Below are 20,962 nucleotides of genomic sequence, written 5' to 3'. Positions count from 1 at the left end.
GACAAAGCTAAAGATATTAATTTATGCAAGGCTTAAGCAAATGGACAAATTATAGTGCAATTTCATCATCGAAATCTACCGTTCCGAATCGACCTATATGCTAAAATAAACGTGATATTTATTGATTTTTTTTTTCCAATTTTTCTAATTTTTATGGGATATTTGAACTTTTATAAAAATAAACAACAATGCATACAGAAATTAAACGTGATAACAGAAATGAAATAAAACATAAATGCAGACACAGATATGGATGCATAACCTCCTCAAACCAAACTGTACAATGCCCTCATTGTACTCAAAAATAGGGAAAGGAAATGCAAACTGAAAATAAGAGAGTGAAGCTGCGGAAAACTCACAAGATAACGCGAAGTAGGGACCTCCCCAAACCAGCCAACAACAAGGGAGGTCGCTAACAGCTCCATAAAAGCGTAATAGGAAGCGAATCAAAATGAATCTACTCTATCGAGAGAATAAAGTAGTCGATCGAGGAACAGGAGCTGCAAAAGTGGTCGATCGAGGAAAGGGAAATTACTCGATCGAATGGTCGTTAGCTGTGGTTGCTCGGTCGAGGAAGCCAAGCGTTCGATCGAGCGAGTCAGGCACTCGATCAAGTAGAATTGTGCTCGATCGAGAGCTCCCTATTGCGCGAACTCCTAGGCGTTAGTAAAACACCTGCAAAAGACGCGAATAGCAACCACAAATACGACCAAAAACCAAGCTTAAATTGTTCAAAGTCTATGGTTTTAAAACCATTTATTACATACACAACAAAAACTGAAATGTAAACCAACTAAATAAAAACTTAAAATCCGGGTTGCCTCCCGAACAGCGCTAGTTTCAGACAGGTCCCAGCTCGACCTTCTTTTCTTCTTCATCCAATTGATCGAGTTGGTCACAATCAAAACAACTCAAGCTCTTAGGATAAGATCATAAATCTGCGCATGTGCTACACAAGAGCATAAGTAGCATCAAAATAAAGAAGGAGCATATAAAAGCAATCTGAAGTACCATCTCAGCCTAACAAATTTTCGATGACAAATATGGTGAAATATTATTAGCTTATTTGTCCAACTGGGAGGGGGGTGGAGTACTGAAACATAAAGCATAAGTCATATGAGGTAATTTACTTTTAGTCATAGCAATAGTCATAAAGTTATCTCTAATTACCTCAGGTCGGTCGCTCCTAACGTCGGAATCATTGATAAAAGAATATATTACCTCTACCATGCTAGGAACATTCCCGGACTCAGCTACCTTCTCATTCCCCTCCTTTGTGGGTTCTATCCCATATATTGCAGCCTCTAGAGCGTCGAGCTCATCTTTCCAAATGGGGGATTCACCATAACCATTGTCTTCTTCAAAATCGTCATCCGAAAGGGACCTAGATGACATAGCAATGCTCTCCGTGGCCATTATGTTCGATCGAGCAAAAATGAAACTCGATCGAATACCCTCCTCCTGAATATTACTCGATTGAACACATGTAACTGCTCGATTGAGGTCTTCCTTGTAAAAATAGTTCGATCGAGTGAGTATTTCTGATCGATTGAACACTTCCTCAGATAATCCGCTCGATCGAACACTGTAACTAGTTCGATAGAGAGTTTGTTGTTGTACAGCGCAGAACTCTTCGTATGATGCTTCGTTTTCAGATAGATCTTCGTATTCCGAGTCATACATATTATTGTCAATAGGCAACTCAGGTCCTTCATAGGAAAGACCGCTTTCGGTGCAGATAACGTATACCTTCTATGCGTGCCTAAAATTCGACTCAGTAGCTAACTGAGCTATTTGAGACTCAAGCTCCTTTATTTGAGCGTCCACAAATCTATCATCTTCTTGCAGTTGAAGTGCAAGTGCCTTTACCAAATACTTCAATTCAGCAATCTCTTCTTTCTGTTTATCAGGAGGGGGAGCTTGTTGTTGCGGTGGCCAAACGAATGAAGCCTTTTGATGGCCTCGTCGCTGAAGTGGATGTGGCGGCACATTTGAAAAGGATTGACTAGCTTGTTTACGCTGCCTAAATGCATAGACTTCGTCGTTCCCCGCCAAGCAAATAACAGCTTCGTGCCCAGCAGTACCACATCTCTCACAGTGCATGTAACACCCCAAGTTATTGAGAGTAAAGCTGCCCCACATCGGGGAATTGATGAGGTTGTGATATGTTTATAAGAGGTTCAACCCACCACTTAGTAACAAAGCCTTGTGCTTTTGGGCTAAAGTGAGGACAAATAATGGGCCCAAGAGTACACATCAAATTTTATTGGGGTTGTGTTACGACGGTGGCGGGTCGGGTTGTTATAAAAGGACAAATAATGGGCCCAAAGGTACACATCACATTTTATTGGGGTTGTGTTACGACGGTGGCGGGTCGGGTTGTTATAAATGGTATCAGAGCGACCCTGCGACCGTGTGGTGAGCCTGTGGTCGGGAGTACTCGGGTCACCACCTAGCGAGGGAGGATTCTGGGCTTGGCCGCGGTCAAGTTTGAGGCATAACAAGGACGTTGTGTTTCTTTAAGTGGGGGAGATTGTAACACCCCAAGTTATTGAGAGTAAAGCTGTCCCACATCGGGGAATTGAGGAGGTTGTGATATGTTTATAAGAGGTTCAACCCACCACTTAGTAACAAGGCCTTGTGCTTTTGGGCTAAAGTGAGGACAAATAATGGGCCCAAAGGTACACATCACATTTTATTGGGGTTGTGTTACGAGGGTGGCGGGTCGGGTTGTTATAGTGCACCACCTGTTGCGCCATAGGATGGAACATAGGTGGAAGATCAAAGGTACTCAAGCCATCCCTTTGATGATATTTTACCTAGAGACTTGTCTAGGTAGGACCTGTCGGGCCTATCAAAACAACACTAAAGGAAAAAGATAAGAACTGCCTCAAGGAATTAATTCCTTGAGGCTAAAGACAGACAAAAATAAAACAAGCAAATAAAATAGTTGCCTCCCTGACAACGGCGCCAAAATTTGACACGGCTGTCGCAACCCTATCAAAAATAAAACCAACTAGCTCTACTAATACAGCAGAGGTAAGTCAGGTTTCGTATCCAGAAGGAGGCGGTCACTATCTACTCGTTAATTGAGTCTGTCTAAGGTCCCAAGATGGGGGGTTTGAGTATTTGAACTAAACTAATAAAAGCAAGGGTAGAGAGAAAATAAAGAGAGAGATGCCAGGATGTCGGGTTATCATGGTATTACACAAATCAGCTAAAGGTAGATCAGTGGATCTGATGTAATAAGGGTAAAAGAAAGGTCCTTCCGGTCCGCTATCCGCCCTAAAATACAACTAGCTTAGCTTCCACCCTCACTAGTGTAGTCTATTGCTCATAACAGGTCTATTCATTCGAATCTTCCATTCTAGGTCTGAACTTAACCAGATTAACTAATTCAGTTGTATGCATTTAACCAAACGATTATAATTATATTGCTAATGAAACAATTCTCACATTAAATCTCCTAAACCAACTATCGCATCATTGCTATACTACCATGACTCCCCTAATCCTAGCATTAAGGGATTAGCTAAGCATAAAAAATAAAACAAGAACCATAAATAAGGCAAGGATAAGCATGATGATGAATAAATAAGCAAAAGAGAATTAATATAAAAGAGAGAAGAAAGGTTACAAAGAATTAGATCCGGAAAAAGAGAGCAACAGTAACGTCTGATTAATGCTAAATGAATGATAATCCTAAAACCTAATTATATCTCTCCTTATATAGGGGAGATATCAATTAAACGTAAAAATACAACTTAAAATATTTTAAAATATATTTTACGCGAGAAAACCTCACGGCAGACACAAAGTGCTCGATCGAGGACTTTAGAATTCCTCGATCGAGTAACTCCTAGCAAAAATCTCTCGATCAAGGACTTTAGGTACTCGATCAAACACTATCAAAAAGGCCACCATTCGATCGAGGACATTAGGTACTTGATCGAACAAGATAGTACTCGATCGAGTACTTTCCTGCGCACAATTCCAACTTCGCGCACTAAACTTCAAACGGCCGCCTTCGTTCATCACTTGGGAAAACAGAGTGTTTCCGATGGCGTTGGAAAGCTAAGAGGACAAGCTTTCATCTCCAATTAGAATCACTTGAAAATCAGTTGTAGAACTCGAGATATGGCTCTTCAAAATTAGGCACTAGTAATTTGAAGCTCTTCCTTTGCTCGTCTAGCTACCTTACTTCTATGCGCATCTCAAAATAGTAGTCTCTAAGCTCCGACTCAACTCATCTCCTAAATGCATGCATAGGGACATGTTTTAGGCTTGATTATGCTCATCTCCAGTTCATACCTGCAAATAATACAAGAGAAACCAAAGTAGATAATTCCGGGGACATTTGTAGCTAAACACTACACAAAATGCATAGAGATGCATGCAAATATGGTACAATAAGTCTATATAAAATGCACGCATCAATATCGAAACGCCACCGCACGTACTAGTGTTACAATCTTGTCATGTGATGCGTACCTACTACTATTATTTATTTTTCCACTACTATTACGGAATGCATACAGATTTTTATGTCCTTTTTGCCATCATATAATCATTTTTCGTTTGACTATTCCCTTATACCACCCAAACAATTGACAAGGTCAAGAGTAAACAACTCAAAAAGGTCTATCGTGTGGGTTTTCTATGGTCAACTGACACTTAGTAGGTCGGCATAGTCCAAAATAAAGGTCAAATGCATCGTAGGTGGTCAAAATTTCCTAGAAAGAGTCAAATTCCAGCGTACTCGGTCGAGTTCAGCAGTTACTCTACCAAGTGAAGGTCACTCGATCGAGTGGTCAAGCCACTCGATCGAGTGAAGGTTTTTATAGGAGGTTTTCAGGTTTGTCCTTCGGCCTACTCGATCGAGTTGGGCTGTTAATCGGTCGAGTGGACCATCACTCGGTCGAGTGAGAAGGGCACTCGGTCGAGTGTTAATGGGTAGTCCACGTTTTCGGCCACAGTTGGCCTCCAAGTCCCTCTATGGTCGAGCATACATGCAATAGGGTCCAAATGGTGATCGCTACACCATCTTACTATGCAAGGTCTAAAATTCTTGGCCTTATGGCCGGTTTACAACATAAAAATCAAATTGTTTAAAGCTTCAAATGATAATCAAAGCCTCAAAGAATCCCGAATCATAAGGTCACCACTACTTGGAGGACTTCCTCTTCTTGCCAATGCTAGACATCCATTTTGCCCATCCGGAGGGACTCTTCACCGTCTTGCTTCCTCCTTGTCCTCTTCCTCTTCTTCATTCTCCTCTATGTCCCTCGGTGCCCTACGAGCCGCCTCCTCTCATACTTCATCAAGGTCCTGGCCTCCACCGCCGTAGATGTTCCCACCTCACTTCCAATCCCTTGGTATACATTGCTAGGATAGATCCCGACATCACCCATGTATGGGTCACGCAAGTGTCCCATGCCGAAAGAAAAGTTGATATCCCAATTCGATGGTTGGATACGATAGGCCTTGAAGACTCCGGAGGTGTCTCCGGGTCCGGACCAAAAGCTAGGAAAGTGTGCGGGTCGTACTCCTTGATTATAGGCCGCCTCGTGCATGTCTCTCAACACGAGGTCGGTGTTCATCTGGTGTATGAGGTACGCCATAGGATAGTTGGAGTTAGAGGTCGGTGGGGCTTGGCCAAAGTTGCCTGTATAAGGTGGGGGCATCATAGTTGTAGGCATGGAGTGGGTAAAAGTTGTGGGGGCTTCCTCGACGGGAGCACGAGGAGAGGGAGGTAACGAAGGTGCTTCACATTGCTCACTAGCGTCATCTAGGTAGAAGGTAAGGCTACTAGGGATGGTATACGTTTGGGCCTCGTGGCGGAGTGATTCCGCTCTCTCCAAAGGGGAAGTCGGGGGTAGGTCCTCACCGGCGGGGAACTTCATATAACACTCGTCATCAACCCTCCAAGAGTAAGTGTTATCCTCTTCTCCATCTACCACCCAATAGTGAGCTCTCAATCAATCAAGATCAAAGTAAACCACTTCCTTGGACATGGGTACATCCACCGCCCCCGGTTTGTAAGCTAATAAGTTCTTGGCCAAATGAGTCACCAAGGCTCCACAATAATCTAAGGAACGTTGGTCCAACTCAACCATCCTCGCAAGGAGAAGACACACCAAGGACATGACATTGAAGTGGAGACGACTCTTATGGCGGGGGTTAAGATAGGAACTCAAGATTAACACTTATGTGGAGTTAAGCTTGCTTGGGTCTTTCCTCCCATAGAGAAGGTTGGTCAAGAAGCGTAAGAAAATCTTTAGGACGGGGTGCTCAATGTCACTAGTCTTCATATTACTCACGTTAACCATTTCCTTGCTTGTGAAAAGATTATAGTACTTGGAAGCTTTCATGTCCTTCTCGACCTTGTCATGGTGACCCACAACTCAATTACCCACCTCTAGATGGTCGGCAAAAGCATCGCTACCTAGGTCGAAAGGGGTATTCTTGAGCCTAAAGCTCACCTTATGAGTCTTCTTATCATAATTGAAGGAGCTCAAGAACTCGAGGGTGAGGTCGTGGTAGATTATCTCCTCCAAGTTGTACAAACCCTTCAACCTAAGGACCATGAAAATATTATGCACCTCCTTCTCTATCCCTAGAGCATCCAAGGTGCTTACCGACATGCACTTGGTCGGGGCCATCCTCCTAGTGGCTAGGACCTAAAACTTGTCCCGATGCTCCTCACTCCCAAAAGTATGGATGGGTAGTCCGAAAGGGTGATAGCGGGCGATGCCTCTTGTTGGGGTTGGCGAGCATTCCTTCCACGACCAGTTCTAGCAAACCTTGCCATGCTACAAGAGAATCACACACAAGATACAGAATGAGAAAGATAAGAATTGGAAGCAAATGTTGGATGTGAATGGGGATTTTCTCAACTTTTCAAATTGACGAGTATCGAATGAGGAGAAATTCTAAGATAATTTCCTTGCAAATTTTAACCAACTCTTCAAAACTTACACATGTTACAAGTTCTTTTCCAGAAATTAAAGACTTGTGTGATATAATATGGCCTTTAAACATGACTTTAACTACATGTATTATCTATAGCCATCCTTCAACTTGTCAATTCAATCATGACACACAACACTTTAAAATTTTACTTAAACAATTACATGTTACTATTATTGTCGACCATATTTTGTTAAAGTTAGTGGAATAAATTTTAACTTGTCTAAATTTGAAAGGAATTCGGGTGAGTAAAGTGCTTCTTTATCATAAGAAGTTCTTTAAGTTGGACAAGTAGGTAGTAACACAAGTAGTGAGTATAAATAAAATTTTGTGATAGTTAGTGTCGGATTTTCAAGAGTTTGAGATAAAAATTTCTTTTAATCCCTCTTATAAAGTGGTAGTTACCACAAAATTCTTAATATTACCACATAAGAAGTTCATCATTAAGGCACAAAAATGTATCATTCATGAAAATTTTAGGAGTTGTGAGAGTTTTCACCCAAGTTTTAAGACAAAATTGATTTCATTTTGGCTTACATGATACATTATCAACCAAGATAGTAGTCCTATAAGGTGATTAAACTAGGTTTTGCTCACGAAAAATCAAAATTTGGGCATGACTTGTCTAGAATCCGAAAATTTAAGACGGAGTTTTAAGATGAAATTTATACATATTATACAAGATCCATCCATGAGAACAAAAAATAAGCCTTTGTTGTCCAACTATACACAACAACAATCACCGAAATCCAATCATTGACTCATGAACACCAAATTCGAGTTCTACAAAGGTGACCGAAAATTTTCTATAAAAATTTGAATTTTATCAACAACAATGGTATTAAAAGCTTACTAGTATCATGAATTAAGCAAAACAAACAACTAATTAACAAAACTTAAGGGATTTAAGAGTAGATATAAGAAAAATCAAATTGGGGAAAAAGGTGGAAGAAGATGAACATGCTTACGTTGACTAGTTAATGGGGATTAGGTAAAGAAAGTGAAGAAATAGGTTGAATTCCAAGCAAAATAGAACAACAATGGAGGTTTTTTTGGGGACTTTTGGTGAAGAAAGAGATTAAGATATGAAGATATGAGGATAAGAATGAAGAATTGGGGAAATAAGAGCTTTAAGCCGTAAACCAACCCGTGTGAACCCACTCGGTCGAGTACGACTCGACTCGGTTGAGTACATGACTCACTCTGTCGAGTGACGGGTTTTCTAAAATGTATAACCCCCTGGAATCAGGCCCACTCGGTCGAGTGCTTGCTTACTCGGCCGAGTTGGTACTCGCATTCGGTCAAGTGATCCCGTTGGGTTTCAATTCTCACTAAGAGCTTATCGACGGATTTTCTGCAAGACAATACGAGGTTCGGGAGTCCACCGTCTATGGGTAACCCGTCCCGAGTTAGTTCAAGCGGCGCCAAGGTTTCCGATCCCTACTTCCTAGATCCACACTCGCACTTACCTTACCGAAATGGTCACAATTTATATACAAACAATAACACTATCAAGAACAAGATAGTCGCATAACATGAATCAAGGGAATGGGATTATCATTTTCCAAGGGATGTCAAGACATGTAAATCCATTCATACACATGTGAAATTCATAGCACACAAGAGTCTAACCACAACCATGTCATTCATGCAATCACTCAACATTGTCTATATCATTCACCCTTACTTGTAACCACCCACGTAGTGACCAACCGAGGCAATATGCACTAGTTTTGACATGAGGGCGCCCACTCATCCAAAACCGATCTTCTATTGTTCTTGTGTCGGGTTCATTTTATTAGACACACCTAGGTTCATTTTGGTTCATTTGTTTAGGTTCCAAAATATAAGCTCCGATACCACTTTGTAACACCCCCTTCTTACCCGACCAAGGTAATTGGGAGATGTTACCATCTCGGTTTCCCGAGGCAGTGAAATCGAAGTCGCAATTGAGAAACAATTATCATAAATAAGGGTTTAGTCGATTACATAGACATAAATGAAATAAATGAAATGAATTATACAACTCTTGACGACTAAAATAATCTAATTGACTATGCTTGACTCGAATGTCATCAAGGATTGTCCCTTCTCCCACATGCTACCAAAGCCAACCTGTAAACAACTGCTCCCCATATGATAAGTGTAGATACTTCATTTCTACACCTTCCGCCAACCACCCAGTGATGATTAGGCCGCATGCTTGGTACGCGGAACGATTTATGACAGTCCGTAAGTTTATCATCAAGTGATAGCTCAAATACTTGTGTCTACCCCTTGGTCGTCATCTACGCACCGATACGGTCGTTTTGACAGTAATTAGAGTTCATTTGGAGTCCGGGTCAAAAACCTCTTCATTTTCTAAGAAACCGTTTAAAATGCCGAGTCGGAATGTCCTAGAATATTCCAGATATTTATTCCATAATTTAATTTTATATCTTCTGGTAAAATATATCCCATAAATCTTATTTTACGGAATAACGAAGTATAGATCCACCGCAATTCCATAAAAGAAACGCGGAAATCTTTCTTCCGCCAGAGGAAACCTCTGGGGAAATGACGCAGCAGATGCTGCGCCTCTTGGAAGGATCGCAGCAGCTGCTGCGCCTCTTCCCCAGCTCGTTTCTGCCTATTTTCAGACTTTTTCCGTGATTTCTTTCCAAAGTTTGAGTCATTCCAAAACTCTTCACATTTTTTAGTATAAATAGGGACCCTCGTTCTCCATATTTTTCAAGCGAGTGTCCGCCCTTCTCTTCTCCCTTTGCATTCTAAGACCGTGCTCTAAGCTTTCGATGCCTACGTGCTTGATCAATCAACCACGTAAGCTCAGATCATTCTGAGTTCCAATCACATTACATGACCGACCAATTTGCCACTACACATCAATCAATTTAATCTAAATCCACCAACGACAGCACTTTCTACATACATTCGAGTCGAGCAATAACTAACGTAAACTTAGTAAATCTCGTTTCGTCAATCATGTAAGTCTGAGGGTGTAAATCCCATCTTTTCATTATATTTTATTTTTGTACTCATTATTGTAAGATTTACGTCAAAAATATGTTTAAAACCGACTTCTAAAACCCTATTATCAAACCGTTTTTACGGATCAGCAGCAATAGATGCCGAGAAGAAACGCAGCAGCTGCTGCGCCTCTTCGAAGGGTCGCAGCATCTGCTGCGCCTCTTCCAGAAGCCGCCGCTGCTCCTGCTCTTCTTCTTCTTCCTTGGTTTTTCTGTTGTCTTCGTTCTATTTGTTTTACCTTCTTATTTTCTTTTTTTTCTTTGCATAAAATAAATTTTAACACATTCCTTTTATTTATCACATTCTATTTACGACTTAAATCCCTTGTAATCAATATTTGCGGGTTTTCGTCACTAAATCAAATCCGGGTTTTAGAAACTCGACTCGTTCATATCAAGTTTCTGGAATTCGTCCTTTGTACATGTTTTCCTTTGTTTATTTTCAATTTATCATATTCTTTCAAGTCCGTTTCCGTCTTCGTAAGTAAACCTAACTCGTTTCAATTCGTTTATGGTTCATTCTTAACTCGTTTCTAACCCGTTTTAATTTGTTTTATTGCTTTTATGATGGCTTCATATGTAATTAACATATTAAATCACCTTCACTTGAGTCAAATATCGATAATCAATCATAAAACATACCAACGAAAATTAACAAACCCGCGGTTTCTGACTTCACGACCAGAACTCAACTCAGGAACATACGCAGTAATAGCCGCGCCTCTTCCAAGGGACGCAGCAATGCTGCGCCTGTTCCGAGATGAGCTCTGTCCCTGACTTTCCGTTCTCGCTTTGACCTATCTCTTAATTACATAATTAATTGATTATTAATCATAATATCGCCCTTAATCTTCCATATTTTCTAACTTTATTTATTTTCTTTTCTTTTCTTCAAATCGTCCGTCTTAAGCATATTTTTGACGTAAATTAATTAATTCATTGTAATCCCTTGTAATTTCAATTATCGCTATTTATTTATCGTATTTATTATGGATGGTTTATTTATTTGTTTTTCAGAAGTAATTAATTATAAACCCCATTTCGACATTAATAAATGCTAATTATTTGTTTGCCGACTTAGTTTAATTCACATGTTAGGATCAAAACGTTGGATGTCGCATTGCATGCATATAATCGGCAACATATCGAATACGAACGATTTCCCTAATCATTAGTAGAGGCCGCTATCGTGGCGGGCGGGATTAGGTGTTCGATTAAAGAGATTCCTAATACGTACCCCCACCCCTTACTCCAGATCTCTGTGAACATCCGTATTCATTGGCATCCACGAGAGTCATTCTAGACATAGAATGCTAAGGGTAACGAGTTCTTAGTGTTCATGTCACTACTTTGTGTCTTGACATGGCACAAGGTATTCGAACGGTTCCAATTTCCCATAAAATTGGTGGTGACTCCACAAATGCAGGCTTATTCAACCTTTCACCGGTTTCAATGCCTCACCAATCGGTAACGGCCCATGACGTGCTTTGGCTATCCAAGGTTCCGTGGGAGATGTGCCGCCGCCTTAAACGATATCACACAAAACACGCGGGTGCGCGCGGCGCGGGTGGCCCATGTCCACAGTTTGGCGACTCCGCTGGGGATGATACACTTACGTGTTACCCACGGTGAAACTTGAACGAGGTTAGGGAATAGTTTATATGAGACAGTTGTTGGTTTTCATTACTCGACCTTCTTAGGTCATTTTATTCGGCCTTCCTAGGCTTAACCCAACCCATTCGACCAATCCTCCCGTCTGGACGGTCCAAATTCTTATCTGGGCCTAAAGATAGACAGCGATTGACATCAACCATACCGTGGTACATACTCATGTTTGTATCAAGAGCTTTCACTACTCGAGGGAATGGACTAGGAACCGACCTTACTCATGTTTGGCATGGACTTCTCCACAGACCAGGGTTTGATTGCTTGGTATGGCAACCCACCTTTTAAAGTCAAAACCCTTTAAATGCACTCAGCATACCGTTATAATGCATGTATTAATGTTTGTATCATATACGTAATCACCGTTTTGTAAACAAAACCATGACAAAATTTTGTGTAAAATCAAAATCCTTTTTAAAATATAAATATTTTCAAAGATAGCTTAAATTAGCGCAAAATGAGTCGAAACTCTGTCCTAATCTCCAGTCAAAACTCGGGCCTCAAAACCCATTTCAAAACCTCACCTCGAGTCAACAACTAAACTACAATTGCTTAGGACAAATATTTCAAAATTTTGTCATTTTCAAACCTCACTTAACACGATGGCACACTCCCACTTCACAAGTTGAGTCTTTTTTGAGTAAGTGTGCTAAAATGGTCGATCGTGTTTTGATTCGTCGTCGATCTCTTATCCAGTTTCCAAGATGCCTGGAACTAGTCACGCGAGCGTTAATGGTCAACCCCAAGAACTCAGAAATGGTAATGATCTAATCCTAGCTGCGCTCATCCGTCTCCAAACAAGCCAAGACCAAGCTTATGCTCGCCGCAATGCTATTGAAGGCCGAATTGTTTGATGTGACTCATATTTGAGCACATTTAGTCCCCGAATTAACGTCGTTTCCATGCTTTAAAGTGCATAATTGGGTCATTTACTATCTTTAGTTTCCCATTTTGCATATTCTTTGAGGTTTTGTCCCCTTTGCTAGGAAAGGAGTGCTAACCTTGAATTTACATGGCGAAATGGAGCTAAATTGATCGCATCTAATAACCAAGCATCAAAGAGAAGACATTACTAGAAGGCCTGAGTAGATAATAAAGTGAATTGGGCAATGATGAAAGGATTCTTGCATCCCCGAAATGATCCTCGTGGATTATGAAGGAAGAAAAGAAGAGAAGCTGTCTGCCAAGGAATCCGAGCGGATCAGGCACGATCCGGGCGTCTCCCTTAACCACCATCCGAGCGTCTCTTGGCCAAGACGAGTGTCCCCCAGCAGTGTGATCCGAGCGTCTTCCAGACAATCCGCTCGGATCATAGGTCAGAGAGCCCGTGCCACATCTCAAGACGCACGGATCGTTGCAAAGACTAGCAAGACGGATATGCTCATTTCCTCCGAGAGGAGTATTTCCTCAACTTTTCTTAAGGGTCTTAATAGTCATTTAAGCCCTTAGTAACCCTAATTTATGTACCTAATGTGAAACCCCGCTATAACGCGAAAAATATAACTTATAAATTCAAGCGGAAATTAGGAATTTTTTTGAAACTTTTAAAGTTTAAAGCGCGGGTTCATTAAAACGTAAAACATAACTAGAGAATGCGAAAATAAATATTTAAATTATACAAACGTGGTAGTCAAGGTGAGGGAAAATATATCCCTAGAATGACAAATGATAAAAGGTGAGTATAAGCAATTCTACTAAACCGACTACAAGTCCAAGGTGCTCGCTAGCTCAAACGTCTAAACCCCACAAATGCATCTTCACAAACCTGTCATTCATGTAAACATGAAAGCCACAGTCAGTGGGGAGTAACTCGGGGTTCTCCCAGCCACATTATGTCAAAACGAACATAATAAAGAACATGAACAAATAATCATATTAGATAAGTTATGAGTGAATCGACTTATAACTAAACATGGGATCATACGTGTTTAAACCAACAAGGATAAAAGAAATTATGGAATAAACAAGTAAGTAAGGCATAAGAAAAAATAAAATAAATGGAGAAGAAAGACAAGGAAACAGACACGACCACTTAGCCACGAGCACGTATTTCAAGGAGATATGACCAAAGTAACCATCCAAATAATGCAAGACATTTACTACTCTTAGACTATAATTTCCCCGGGTAGGACTACGATAATTATACGGTCATAGTCTAAATCTGCATATTCTCGGGTGTACATCCCGATTCGACGTGCGCCAGCACAGCATGCACCCAAGACTCGACTACTCATGGAGACCGAGTACCCCAATCGCCAGAACAGCACGAAAGTGGCGGAAAGACTAAGATAAGACTCACTTGCCAGCACAGCACAAGTGGCCCAAAACCACACTTGCCAGAACAACACAAGTAGGCCAAACCGTACTTGCCAGAATAGCACAAGTAGGGCGTAAATGCATGTCAAGCACATACGATGATATTATGGCATTTCTACAAGAATACGACTCACAAGTGTAAGACCAACACAAAGTGTAGACGGAGTATCCGACTTAGAGACTACCTTGAAAGCATGTCCGAGATACCACACACAAGACTACATCCTAGACACCAACCTCCTGGTAGGACGACGATCATATCGCAACTAGAGGCTTATAGCTCACCTCTAGTATCCAACAGGACCAACACTCAGAGACGGGATTATTAATTTCACATTCATACTTATGGCTTGCGTCTCACCATAAGTACGGATGGGAACATCAATCCCGACGATCATATCGCAACTAGAGGACCTATGGCTCACCCCTAGTGTCCGATAGGACCAAGACTCACACAACCGAACAATACTAGACATTGTTAAGAATACGACTCACTACAAGTAACTATTTATAATAAATATCTCATACTTGCATTATGTTAATAAATATTTCATTTTATAATTTAACATGCCGGTTAAATACAATATAATAAGCGATAATGACTAATTTACGTTATGTGAAATCTACATAATAAATGTGACCAACTCAAGCGACTCATTTATGAGCCCATCAAACAAGTCATAAAAATCCAATACTTGAAGTCACAGGAAATCCATCAAGTTAATCATGCAAAGTCCAACCATGTAATCATGTGAAGTCCAACATTTAAAACATAACAAGCTCAAAAGAATGAAGTATGTAAATTCCCCATATAAATTATAGTGAACCCAATCTATAAAATATAATGAGCGGTAATGAATAAACGTTTCATTTCTCATTTACATGTTACTTGAACAAAATATAAATAACCGATAACAAATGAATTAACTAATACGGAACACGAGGCAAAACGTAAACAAACCAAAATCCGAACTACCCATAAGCATATACGAGTCAACAAGGGAAAACTTTGGTCATGATACGAATAAAAAGCATAAACAACCATCATACACAAAGGATATATATATTTATAGAACTTGAAACGGTAAAACGGGCGCCATTTACTCATACGGACTCCGAATCGAGTGATTCAATGTGCTAAACCACCTAATTTTTCGACGCCGGTCCATCTGTCATATTTTCACTGGCATTGGAAGTCGCACCGGTCGGATACGACGGGTTCCAGGCCAACACGGGTCACCCAAAATAGTCTCAAAAATGCAACTTTAGCAAGCTAAATAGAACCGTCTTAAAACTGAAACTTTAAGCAAGTAATGATACTACTAGTGACATATAACAACAACCATATCTAATTACCCGTCTCATAAGAAAGCCAAAGATACCATCTTTACTCAATTTAAGCAAGTAAAACCTTGTATAAATCCATCTTAAACAACTACACATATAATCTCATAAGAATCACAATTACTAACTTATAATAACAAAACATAACATATAAACATACAAATGACATAATACCGAGTAACCCATCACCGTTACCTCATTATTTCTTCAAAATGCAAGATTCCGACTCAAAATCATGCCGGTTGCCCAAAAGGAAGCTCAAGAACCGAGTTCCCAAGTAAGACCTCGAAAATCGTGCCACAAAAGTCACGGCCAGAAGCAAGGGTGAGGGAAATTCAAGATCTTTCTTACCTAGGAAGATGGAGGGCGAGGAGAGGAAGAGATAGGCGCAAAAATCGTTGAAAACCGATAAGAAACGAAGGTTTTATGGCCATTTTAGTGAAGGAGGTGGATGTTGTGTAACAATGGTGTTGTAGTTGTGTGTTTGTTGCTGAAAAATGAATGGTGGAGGGAGAAGATAGAGTTTAAGCTCTTATATGGGTGGAGGGAAAAGAGTAGGATGAAGGGCCAAAGTTATCTTAAGCTCAAACTATCATTTTAAGTCGATTTTACCCTAAAATACAACCCGGACCTACTACAAACTTAAGACGGATATTTTTTTTATCAACATTAATATTATTTTACATGTAAAGCCGCACTTTTATAAAAACGATTTTAAAATACAAATAAAATAATAAAATGGCTAATTAAATTATAAATGCCAACACGGAAAATTCGTGGGTGTTACAATCATCCCACCTTTTAAAAAGTTTCGTCCTCGAAACTTGAAAGTTGAAAAAGTAAGACCACAAAGTTGTAGTCAAATATTTCAAAGTCGACCATCCAAAACATTTACAAGATTTATGCCATAAAAATTTAGTGTTTCTTAAAAAGGTCTCATAAAGAATTTTCTAAAAGCCCAAGTTTCTCGTGAAAGGAACGGGATAGTTCTCTTTGCGCATTCAAGAACATCATCATTCCAAATCGAAGACAAGGTAAAAGGCAAAATCGTACGTCGATAAGCATAGAACCCATTATTAGACGTCTCTAACAACAAGTCCTAACATCCGATCAAACGTTAAAATAAATTAAAAAGATAATCCACTTCAAAGTTTCTAAAGACGTGACAAATTAAAAGCGAACTTTCGTTTCCAAACCCTTAAAATGAGTAAAGTTTTGCAATAGTAATGTGAGATTTAAACAGAGAATTTCAAACGGGTAACTTAAAACGGGTTGAAGTTGCACAAGATGGAAAACAAGTTAGGCATCATAATCATTAAGTACGATAACTGGGTTCAAACCCAACAGACCAAAAGACTAAGTCGAACTTCTACGGGTAGGAATCTGAGGAAAAAGTCAACAACGAGGATAAAGGGTATAGAGTTTCATGAGTCACTAGCTTCAAGTCCAAAAGAGAAGCACAGGGAAAAGCGTAAGAGGGGGCACGAACGGTAAGGCTTACGGTCAAGGCAGAGAAGAAAATTATGGAGCTTAGAACTGCCACAAACACTTTAGAAAAAGTTGCACCCTCATCCAAAATTGTCAAGTCAACAAGTCTCTCTATTATTTCTCCCACAACGGATTCCCAAAAGCAAAATTACACTTAATTGAAACATCATTTCATTACCTCAAATACTCCAACAACTTCAAAGTTTTGAAACCACAAGATCATTAAAGACTTCTCTATAATAAATTTCTCTCAACTCAAAACTCCTAGGAACCAATTCAACAAATTTCAAGTCTTATCCTCAAACTATTTATGGTTATTAACATTCCCCAAAGTGTTTCTTTCAAATTCCACATCTTAGGACATTACTTACCATCAAGCTCTCAAGAATTCAAGGCTTTAGTTGTAACAATACTTCATCATCACTTCATATCTCTATACTCTAATACCACAAGGTGAACCCATATTCACCACTTAACAATTGGTGTCAACTATACCATTACCTCTTATGACTTCCAAAACAAGCGCTAAGAGTCTCCAATAACGCAACTTAGTCTCACTCTCATCTCATACCTTGAGTAGTATTCAAATTTACTCACTTACACCGGACTAATAATCCAACAACGCTTCTAAGTCACTAGAAGAGGCTCTACGGTACTCAATTAAGGTGGCTCATGCTCATGAAAGTCCTTCATAATATAAACGGTTTATAGTTTTGTTTACAAGTAGTATGAGTAAAGTCATTTCCCAATAATGGTATCAAGAAAAGTTTTATCAATAAAATTTCATTCATATTATTTGTATTATAATCAAAATATTATAATTTAGAGGTAATTGGAAGTTATACAACTTGATAAAAAGATTTATTTTGATGAAAACGGAAACTTTAATGGAAAGATAAAATATACCAAAATACATTATAATTACCAATTTCTTATATAGTTAACACCCTTAAGTGTCAATAATTTTATTATTTAAAAAAATGTAATTCTGTTGGGAAAACTTAGTTTGCTAGTCTATTATTTTAGAAGATAGGGAATTACTCACAAGGTAGTTCTCTCCCAATTACACTCTCAAATCCATGTATGTTCCATAACGTCAACCACAACTTCAAAGCTCTAGTCTCACATATAACTCAAACTTTACGCAATCGATTGTTTAGTTAAATCACACTTATTTCAAATTAAGCATCTAAACTCTAAAATACCCAAGTACGCCAACTCACTTTCCAAGAAGTTAACCACTCATCACAGGGGTTGGGGTTCAAAACAAAACGCTTTTCTCAAAACAAAACTCGACCAAGGTGAACATCTCACAAAGGAAAAAGGGAAGTGCCTTCAAAAGGGTATTATAAGAGGGGGAGAAACAAATGCTAAGTTGGAAGGAAAGATACAAGAGTCATTAACAAGGGGCGAGAGTCGAGGTAAGGCCAACAACGATGTCGAAGATAGAGTTTTATAGGTTACCATCATCAAATTTAAAGAAGGAGCACGACGAAGTGAGGAAGAGAGGTATGAACGGTAACGCTTATGGTCAAAGATAAAGGAAAATTAGACAGCAAAGAAATGTCGGATGCTCAAAACTCAAATAACAACATCATCCTAAACGGTTCCTAAAACTTCCTAATAAAATCAATCTTACAACCACATTACCTACAAGGATTCCTCAAGATAACTTACGCTACTTTACATCTAAGCTAATCTATGAAACAAAGTACTTCACCACACTTGTGATTCAACAAGTACTTCACCACACTTATGATTCAACAATTCCAAATCACTAAACATTCACAACGACTTCCACAAAACAAGGTCAAAACTATTAACAAGGCTATACTCATACCCGACAAACGTCAAAAGGCAACAACAATCTATGTATGGCTATCAACATCCTAAAGGTATCTTTTTCCAAACTGAAATCATAAACATTACTCCATGTTTACTCCTAAGGTAACAACGCTCAACCTACTAAGCTTTAAAATCTCAAACATAAACAACAAAGCCAAGTTCTATAACCTTAGTATCACAGGCAACTTGCACTTAACACACAGAATCCACCAATCAATTAAACTCACTTTATCAAGGAACTAGGTATAAGAATGACTAAGTATGTCTCATCACACTACCTAAGTCCTTCTAAAATCACAACCCCTAAACCAAGGTTATAGGTCAAATACAAACAAACTCCACAAAGCCAAAGTATCCAACCAAGATTAACATCCCACAAAAGAAAGAGAACTATCTAAAAGGCGTCAAGGGAGGACAAGAAAGGAACAAAGGACAAGTTAGGAGGGTACAAGAGTAGCTTCCAAGGGAAAAAAAGAGTTTAGAATAAAGATAGGCACCAAGAGGTAAAGAATAAGGCAAGGAACACAAAGAAGAAGGAATATCTTCGACAAAGAAGAAGCATTCTTCAAAGGTTGAACAAACCTTTAGTTTCCGGCACTAGGCACCAAGTATTGATCTTCACATAGGTAAGTTCACGGTCATTGATCAAAGGGCACAACAATTATTAAATGACAATGAACAAACATGTTAGAACCTAACAAAGAGCAAACACTACAGACTACCACCTTTGATCCTTAAGTCTGCCCATCTCTCATTCATTATTCAAGGTCAAATTCAAGTTTAAATTTGGGGTACACGTGTGTGCGTCGGGAGCAACAAAGGCTCTGATACCAACTGTGAACCCCCACTATAAGGCGGAAAATATAACTTGTAAATTCAAGCGGAAATTAGGAATTTTTTTGAAACTTTTAAAGTTTAAAGCGCGGGTTCATTAAAACCTAAAACATAACTAGAGAATGCGAAAATAAATATTTAAATTATACAAACGTGGTAGTCAAGGTGAGGGAAAATATATCTCTCGAATGACAAATGATAAAAGGTGAGTATAAGCAATTCTACTAAACCGACTTCTAGTCCAAGGTGCTCGCTAGCTCACACGTCTAAACCCCACAAATGCATCTTCACAAACCTGTCATTCATGTAAACATGAAAGCCACAGCCAGTGGGGAGTAACTCAGGGTTCTCCCAGCCACATTATGTCAAAACAAACATAACAAAGAACATGAACAAATAATCATATTAGATAAGTTATGAGTGAATCGACTTATAACTAAACATGGGATCATACGTGTTTAAACCAACAAGGATAAAAGAAATGATGAAATAAACAAGTAAGTAAGGCATAAGAAAAAATAAAATAAATGGAGAAGAAAGACAAGGAAACAGACACGACCATTTAGCCACGAGCACGTATTTCAAGGAGATATGACGAAAGTAACCATTCAAATAATGCAAGACATTTACTACTCTTAGACTATAATTTCCCCGGGTAGGACTACGATAATGATACGGTCCTAGTCTAAATCTGCAGATTCTCGGGTGTACATCCCGATTCGACGTGCGCCGGCACAGCACGCACCCAAGACTCGACAACTCATGGAGACCGAGTACCCCAATCGCCAGAACAGCACGAAAGTGGCGGAAAGACTAAGATAAGACTCACTTGCCAGCACAGCACAAGTGGTCCAAAACCACACTTGCCAGAACAACAGAAGTAGGCCAAACCCGTACTAGCCATAACAGCACAAGTAGGGCGTAAATGCATGTCAAGCACATACGATGGTATTATGGCATTTCTACAAGAATACGACTCACAAGGGTAAGACCAACACAAAGTGTAGACGGAGTATCCGACTCAGAGGCTACCTTGAAAGCATGTCCGAGATACCACACACAAGACTACATCCTTGACTCCAACCTCCTGGTAGAACGATGATCATATTGCAACTAGAGGGCTTATAGCTCACCTCTAGTATCCGATAGGACCAAGACTCAGAGACGGGATTATTAATTTCACATTCATACTTATGGCTTGCGTCTCACCATAAGTACGGATGGGAACATCAATCCCGATGATCATATCGCAACTAGAGGGACTATGGCTCACCCCTAGTGTCCGATAGGACCAAGACTCACACAACCGAACAATACTAGACATTATTAAGAATACGACTCACTACAAGTAACTATTTATAATAAATATCTCATACTTGCATTATGTTAATAAATATTTCATTTTATAATTTAACATGCCGGTTAAATACAATATAATCAGCGATAATGACTAATTTACGTTATGTGAAATCTAC

The sequence above is a fragment of the Silene latifolia genome, chromosome 10 (genome assembly GCF_048544455.1).
Source record: "Silene latifolia isolate original U9 population chromosome 10, ASM4854445v1, whole genome shotgun sequence".
NCBI lineage: Eukaryota > Viridiplantae > Streptophyta > Magnoliopsida > Caryophyllales > Caryophyllaceae > Silene > Silene latifolia.
Note: the sequence above shows the minus strand (reverse complement) of the source record.